The sequence below is a fragment of the Malania oleifera genome, chromosome 3, assembly GCF_029873635.1.
Source record: "Malania oleifera isolate guangnan ecotype guangnan chromosome 3, ASM2987363v1, whole genome shotgun sequence".
In the NCBI taxonomy this organism is placed as follows: Eukaryota; Viridiplantae; Streptophyta; class Magnoliopsida; order Santalales; family Ximeniaceae; genus Malania; species Malania oleifera.
Window position 1 is genome coordinate 88,055,753 of NC_080419.1, and position 7,652 is coordinate 88,063,404.

Genomic DNA, 7,652 nt, shown 5'->3' on the forward strand with positions numbered 1-7,652 from the left:
TTCTCTACAAGTCTAGTGAGACGGAATTCTCGTGGGAGTGTCGGGCCAAAACCCCAAATTTGGGTTGCAGCGATTATTAAGGGGCTTATTTTTAATTAATTAGCATTAATTTATAAATTCTAAAATATTAAGCATCTGAGAATGAAGTAGGATTTCTGAAATTTAGGGCTCGGGTGAGCGCCGCGAGTATAATTTTGGGACCCGCAGGTAAAATTTGAAAAATTAAGTAGAGATATTAAATAATAGTTTAAATATTAATTTGAGGTATTTGGAGCCTAAGGAATGCTAGATGAGTATTATTTTGGAGAAATAGATTAATTAATCTAGGAAAAAATGTAAATTTCAGGAGTTGAATTTCGGGCGCTAAGGGCGTAGGATTTGGGTCCTAAGGAATTTCTCAATAGCCAGGTAAGGGAATAAACTAAAGCAGTAATTTTCCATACAAATTATTATTGATTATGAGTAAATTTATTTTCAGAAAAAACATATGTTATATTGTGTATTATAAATGAAATGTACGATTGGGAAAATAATGCTATGATGATTAAAATGTATATGTATGTATGAGATGTAAGGAATTCACGATTTTAGAATATGAAGTCTGACTTTTAACAGCATATGTGTGGCATGAATATTATTTTATGTGAAATGTATTATGATGTGAAAGATTTTACGAACCAAGCATGATTTCAGGTATTATGAAAATATGAGTTATGTTGTGATGGTTTTGACGATTATGTGATAAATGATGTATTTTCAGTATATATATACCTGAAACAATTTTGGCGTGAGGCCATGTATTTATGTTATCGGCACGAGGCCGTATTTATGTTTTTGGCGCGAGGCCATATATTTATGTTATCGGCACGAGGCCGTATTTATGCTATCGGCACAAGGCCGTATTTATATTATTGGCGCAAGGCCATATTTACTATGATTTTGGCGCAAGGCCATATGTATGATTTCGGCGCGAGGCCGTATCTATGTTTTCAGTATGAGGCCATAATGATGTTACGTATGATCATTTATTATATGTTTTCACAACCAAGATGTTAGTTTAGTTCAGACCAGGAGCTCGGTACCGTAGCTATGGGTTAATTTTGGCACGAGGCCTTATTAGTGCTACCGTCCCACGAGGGGATGGGAGATGGATAGTTGATGTGGCTTTCAGTAGAGCGTGGACGTCCACCTAGCAGTCCGGACCAGGGTGTGGCGGGCTCATCGTACTTACAGACATATTTGATTCGGCAGTGGTCAGCCAGCCATTGTCGGGTCCCGCCTTCGGGCTGCACAACCCGTCATGGGGGGTAATACATGACACCAGCTAGCTATTCATCCTGTTTTTGTTTTCAGTACTATAGTTATAACAGATGATTTTATGTATGTTATGATTTATTAACAGATGTGAAAATATATGTTTACCCAGTACGATATGATGATGTTTATAGATTTATGAAATGTACTATATACGTATAAATGCATTAAATATTCATGTTACCACACAGCTGTATTTAGTTTATTTTCCCTTACTGAGAAGTGTCTCACCCCCGAACATTAAATGATTTTCAGGAAATCCAGTGAGACCGGCGGACTAGAGCCGCCATTGAGTGATTGGAGCTTCCCTATTAGAAGGGTAAGCATTGAACTAGGATCGGAAGTTTTTGTTATTTAATCCTAGTGTTATTTTGACTTTTGGAGGTTGTATATCATAACAATATTTTGATGTTATAGAAAGCTCTGGTATTATGTTTTATGATTGGATGTTTGAGATTTTATGTTTACTGCTGCTAGGTTTTCCGCTGTGTTTGACAGGTGTCCCCGCTACCCACAGGTTCGGGTTGATCATTTTATTTATTATGTGATATTTTATGTTAAGAAATTGAGGGACGTTACGTTTTGAGTTAAGTTATTTCTTCTTTCAAGATGGACCACGGTGGAAATAGTGCCCACGCCAGTGGGAGTGAGGGTGCTAGACTCTCGGGTGCTGCGGGTAGTGACTCAGATGCTGTCTTACGCAGCGTAGCACAGTAAGTGATGGCAGAAATTGCCAAGAGTTCGAGAGAATAAGGTGGTCCATCTGTAGGCCACGGTTGTACGATCGAGAAGTTCATAAAGATGAATCCTCCAGCTTTCTCAGGGGGAACGGATCCTGTAGTCGCTGAGAATTGGGTGCAGGAGATGGAGAAGATATTTGCAGTACTGCAGTGTTCAAAGGAACAGAAAGTGTTGTTTGCCACCTACAGACTGACTAGAGAGGCCGAGAGATGGTGGTCAGCAGTGAGATTGTTAGAGCAACAGAGGACTATACCTGTAGAGATGACTTGAGAGTGATTTAGAGAGATATTCTTCAACAGGTATTTTCCAGCCTCTTCTGAGAGGCTAAGATTACGGAGTTCCTGAATCTGAAGCAGGGATAGCTGTCAATACAGCAGTACGCGGCGAGGTTCATCGAGCTATCTCGCTTCGCCCCGTACATTATTCCAGATGAGGCGAAGAAGGTACGACAGTTTGAAAGAGGCTTGAGGAGAGAAATTTATAAGCAGGTATCGATTCTGAAGTTGCAGGATTTTACTGAACTAGTGGATATAGCCACTATAGCAAAGACTGGAGAGCGATTGGAGGCTGAGGAGTAGAGGTAGAAGAAGAGATCCATACCTTCTGGTTTCCAGCAGGGAGTTGGCCGTGCCGCGTGGAAAAGAGGTGGCTATTATAGGAACCAGAGATAGAAGATCAGGAATCATGGTTTCCAGGGTATGCAGCCATCTCCAGCTTGCCCATCTTGCGAGAAGAGACACTTGGGAGAGTGTCGTGCTGGGCGAGGTGTTTGCTACAGGTGCGGGGAGTCAGGACATATGATGAGGGAGTGTCCGACACAGACTAGTACTGCTCCTAGACCTGCACGAGGAGGTTACCAGGCACCACGAGGAGGCCAGCAAAGGAATACGGCCCCAGCCAGAGTTTTCTCTTTGACGCTAGGAGATGCTGAGGCAGCAGGAGATGTGGTGACAGGTACTGTTTCAATACTGTCATTTAAAGCTACTGTTTTGTTTGATTCTGGGGCGACGCATTCATTTATCGCCCGGGATTATGTTAAATTATGTGGGTTTGAGCCTCAGCAGTTAGAAATTAGTTTGTCTGTTGCTACGCCAAATGGGACCGTAGGGGTATGTAGGAAGGTACTCAGGGACTGTCCAGTGGATATTCAAGGGAGGTATTTGTTAGCTAATCTGGTGGTTTTAGACATGCATGGGTTTGAGGTAATCTTGGGCATAGATTGGCTAGCTGCCCATTATGCTAGCATTGATTGCCATCAGAGAGTGGTAGTGTTTAGAGCTCTAGAGGGACAGGAGTACAGATTCGTGGGATCACGTGTGCGCACCCCACCTCCGTTATTATCTGCTATTCAGGCGTGTAGATTGCTATCAAAAGGTTGTCAGGGATATTTAGACTATGTGAAGGCTGTATCAAAAGCGGAACTGAGGGTGGAGGATATCCCAGTGGTGAGGGATTTTCCTGATGTATTCCCCGAGGATTTGCTGGGACTACCTCCTAATCGTGAGGTAGAGTTCGTTATTGATCTGGTTCCGGGGACAGCACCGATTTCGAAGGCGCCGTATAGAATGGCACCGGCAGAGCTGAAAGAATTGAAAGAGCAATTGCAGGAGCTGTTAGATAAGGGGTTCATTCGGCCCAGTGTGTCACCCTGGGGAGCACCAGTTTTGTTTGTGAGGAAGAATGATGGCTCGATGAGATTGTGCATCGACTATCGAGAAATAAATAAAGTAACTACCAAGAATAAATACCCGCTCCCGCGTATTGATGATTTGTTTGACCAGTTACAGGGGACACAGATCTTTTCGAAGATAGATTTACGCTCTGGGTACCATCAGGTGAAAATCAGGGCGGAAGATGTTCCGAAGACGGCATTTAGAACTTGATATGGTCACTATGAATTTCTAGTTATGCCGTTTGGATTGACGAATGCTCCTACAGTGTTTATGGATCTTATAAACAGAGTTTTTCACCAGTACTTGGATCGGTTTGTGGTAGTATTTATTGATGATATACTGGTGTATTCGAAGAGTCCAGAGGAGCATGAGGAGCATCTAAGTATAGTGTTGCAGGTGTTACGAGAGAAGAAGCTATATGCGAAGCTCAAGAAGTGTGAGTTCTCGCTGGAACAGGTTACCTTCCTTGGACACGTTATATCCAAGGGTGGTATTTCTGTTGATCCGAGTAAAATTGAGGCAGTAGTAGACTGGGTACAACCAAAGAACGTGCACGAGATCAGGAGTTTCCTAGGATTGGCTGGGTATTACCGCATGTTTGTTGAGGGCTTCTCTCGATTGTCAGACCCGTTGACTAGATTGACTAGGAAAGGAGCGAAGTTTGAGTGGTCTGATGAATGTGAACAGAGCTTCTAGGAGTTGAAGCAGCGACTCATCACTGCGCCTGTGTTGACGATTCTTTCAGGAGAAGAGGGGTTCATAATTTATAGTGATGCATCCCATAAAGGGCTCAGATGTGTATTGATGCAGTGGAGGAGAGTGATAGCCTATGCCTCACGACAGTTGAAAGAATATGAGAAGAACTACCCTACCCACGATCTAGAGTTGGCGGCGGTTGTTTACGCGCCGAAGATTTGGAGGCACTATCTATATGGGGGTAGGTGTGAGATATTTACTAACCATAAGAGCTTAAAGTATTTCTTCACATAGAAGGAATTGAATATGAGGCAGAGGAGATGGCTAGAGCTAATAAAGGATTACGACTGCACTATTAGTTACCACCCGGGAAAGGGTAATGTGGTTGCTAATGCTTTGAGTCGAAAATCAGTGGAATCATCTGTATTTGTAGTGGAGATTCAGCATCCGATTCAGATGGATCTGGAGAGGCTCGGTGTGGAGCTAGTAGAGGGCGATCACCAGGCGTTCATTGCTGACTTGGTAGAGGCCCAGAAAATTGTTTCCATCCTGAGCAACTTCCAAAAGCCTCCCGAAATATTACTTTTCACTTAGAAAATTTTATAAAGATTTCAAAACCCCGGGAGTGTATTTTCGTAAACTATTTTCTCAATTTTCCATCCCGATGATTTCAAAGGGAGGCATGAGCTCTTCAAAGCACAAGATGTCCCGATTCTGAAGGAATACCTATATAGTACCTTCATTTTTTCAATTCTTGGAAAGGAGTAACCTTAAAGGCTTATTACATTCTATTTGTGGGATAATCTACAATTAATCTGGTACTGTTCATAAGAATGGGCGTGTAGGAGGTGCTAATACCTTCCCCTCGCATAACCATACTTCCAAGCCTAACTCTGGTAACGCAGACCGATTCTACCTATAATTGGGTAGTAATCAAGTGTTTTAACCACACTTCAAAAGGTTAGTGGCAACTCCATCACACCTTGTTTTTCCATGAAAATACTTTTTCAAAATTCACAACCCCATTTTTCCTAGTTTGCGGCTGCACCCATGCCAATGTTTTGACAGGGTCCGAGACGTTGCAATAGCTTGGCAACTCCGCTGGGGACGCCAATACCATTACCTTTTAAAATAACATCACATTTTTTCCAATTCGCAACCGCACTCGCGCCAGTGTTTTGGCGGGTCTAGGACATCACGTCAACTTGGCGAGTCCTCTGAAGACACCAAGACCATTACCTTTTAAAATAACATCACATTTTTCCCAGTTCACAGCCGAACCCGTGCTAGTGTTTTGGAGGGTCCGGGATATCGCAACAGCTTGGCGGCTCCGTTGGGGATACTTGAGAGTCAAGTCGATGATTAATTGAGAATCATCCTGAAATTCAAATCTAATAAGCCTTCGTGATTGCTCCTTCCCTATTTTGTACATATTGTTCATAAGTTTATTTATTTGCAAATACTTCGCAAATAACCATAGTAAGTATAAGTGAATGAATAAATGCTTGGATTTTCTTGTTATTACTTTATTGACCAAATAAGCATGCAATTAATTATGAATACCTTAATTTAGCATGAGATGATAAGCATGTGACTACTTGTTTCCATGATTTTTTTGAATAAAACATGTGTTTAATTCTGAATAATGAATGGATAAATGTGGGGTAGAGGGTGCAGGCTGAAATTGATAAATCCACACACTTTCACAGCTCTATACCTGGGTTTTCCCCTGCTAGGATTAGAAAGTAGTGTAATAGTGTTAATCCCCATGTGGCAAAGCTTATGGGTACCTGAAAACCACTCCGCTCAGTGCAAGCTTTGTTCAGACCTCTGTGAGGGAGGATGAAGTTTCAATCTAGGGATCTTTTGTCTATAGGGATTAGAGCCTACCCACACACGGTTGTCCAGAACCCCCTTGCCTAGGATAAAGCCTCGGAAAACCTTATGTACTTACTTAACTTGGGGTTGGGACAGAAGCCACATCCTTCTCCACATGTTGTAATCCATGTCTATTGTATATATATTTTGAAATGCTTTGTGTTGTACATTCTGCATCCATTTAGGCATCCATATCACTTGACCAATGTTTCAGAAAAAGCCCGATTCATTTGTGAAAAAATCAAATTTTTATCTCTGAAAGTACCCTGCCAAGGGAAAAATGGATCATTCCTGGGATCATTAATGGATATGGTTTTTCCCAAAACTCTGACCAAATGATTATTTAGATTGCATTACATGCATTCACACATAATCCATGCATGAGATTTCATCTCCAATGGGCCAATAATCACATTCCGATTTCCTGTAAAATCAAGCCGAGTTAAAGACCGACATTCCAAGATTGGAATGTTATGTCATGGTTCTATGCTCTGTATATCATGGTTCTATAAAACATTCTATATAATCATGGTACTGTAAAATTCTGTATAACATGGTTCTGTATAATGTTGTATAAATATGGTTCTGTAAAATATTGTATATTGCAATTTTGTATAACCATGTAAAATGTAATTATATAAAACTCTATATAGTCGTAGTTCTGTAAATAAAATTGTATTTCATAACTCTGTAAAAACTATATAATCATAAGTTTGTAATCTGTGTAAAATTCTATAAATATTCCATAATTTTCCTCATGCCACACAATTAAATAAAACTCTATAAATATCTACTATAATGCTGTATAGTTTCCATGCTTTATTTAGTTTATAACCTTACTCTGTAACTCATATTCAAATACTGTGCTATACAAATAAAATCTCTAAATTATCTAGCATAACATATTTCCCCTCACCTGTACAACTGAACTCGTCACTAATTTTCTAACTCATGCCAATGCGGCATTCATAATTTCAAACCTAGAAATTACACACATATGAATATATTCTTGTCAATCAACTGAATATCCGGAACAACTATCATATTCACGTTTTCCCAAATACACATATTCACAATTTTCTAAACCATAAATTATTTATTATTCTACCTGGGTTCTTGAGAAAATAGCCCCTAAAAATCCTTAGTCTGCCGGCCATATTCTCACCAAACCCTACATTTCACAAATTCCCAATTCTTCAATTAAACTCCAAAACAATATTTATATTCACATTTCTAAGTCTACTCATTCCATAATTAAGATAAACAACCCATAAATACTTAGATAACACCCTTACCTCTGTTTTGGGATGGTGCCCCAAAACCCCAAATCGAAATTCCGCTCTGCCTACA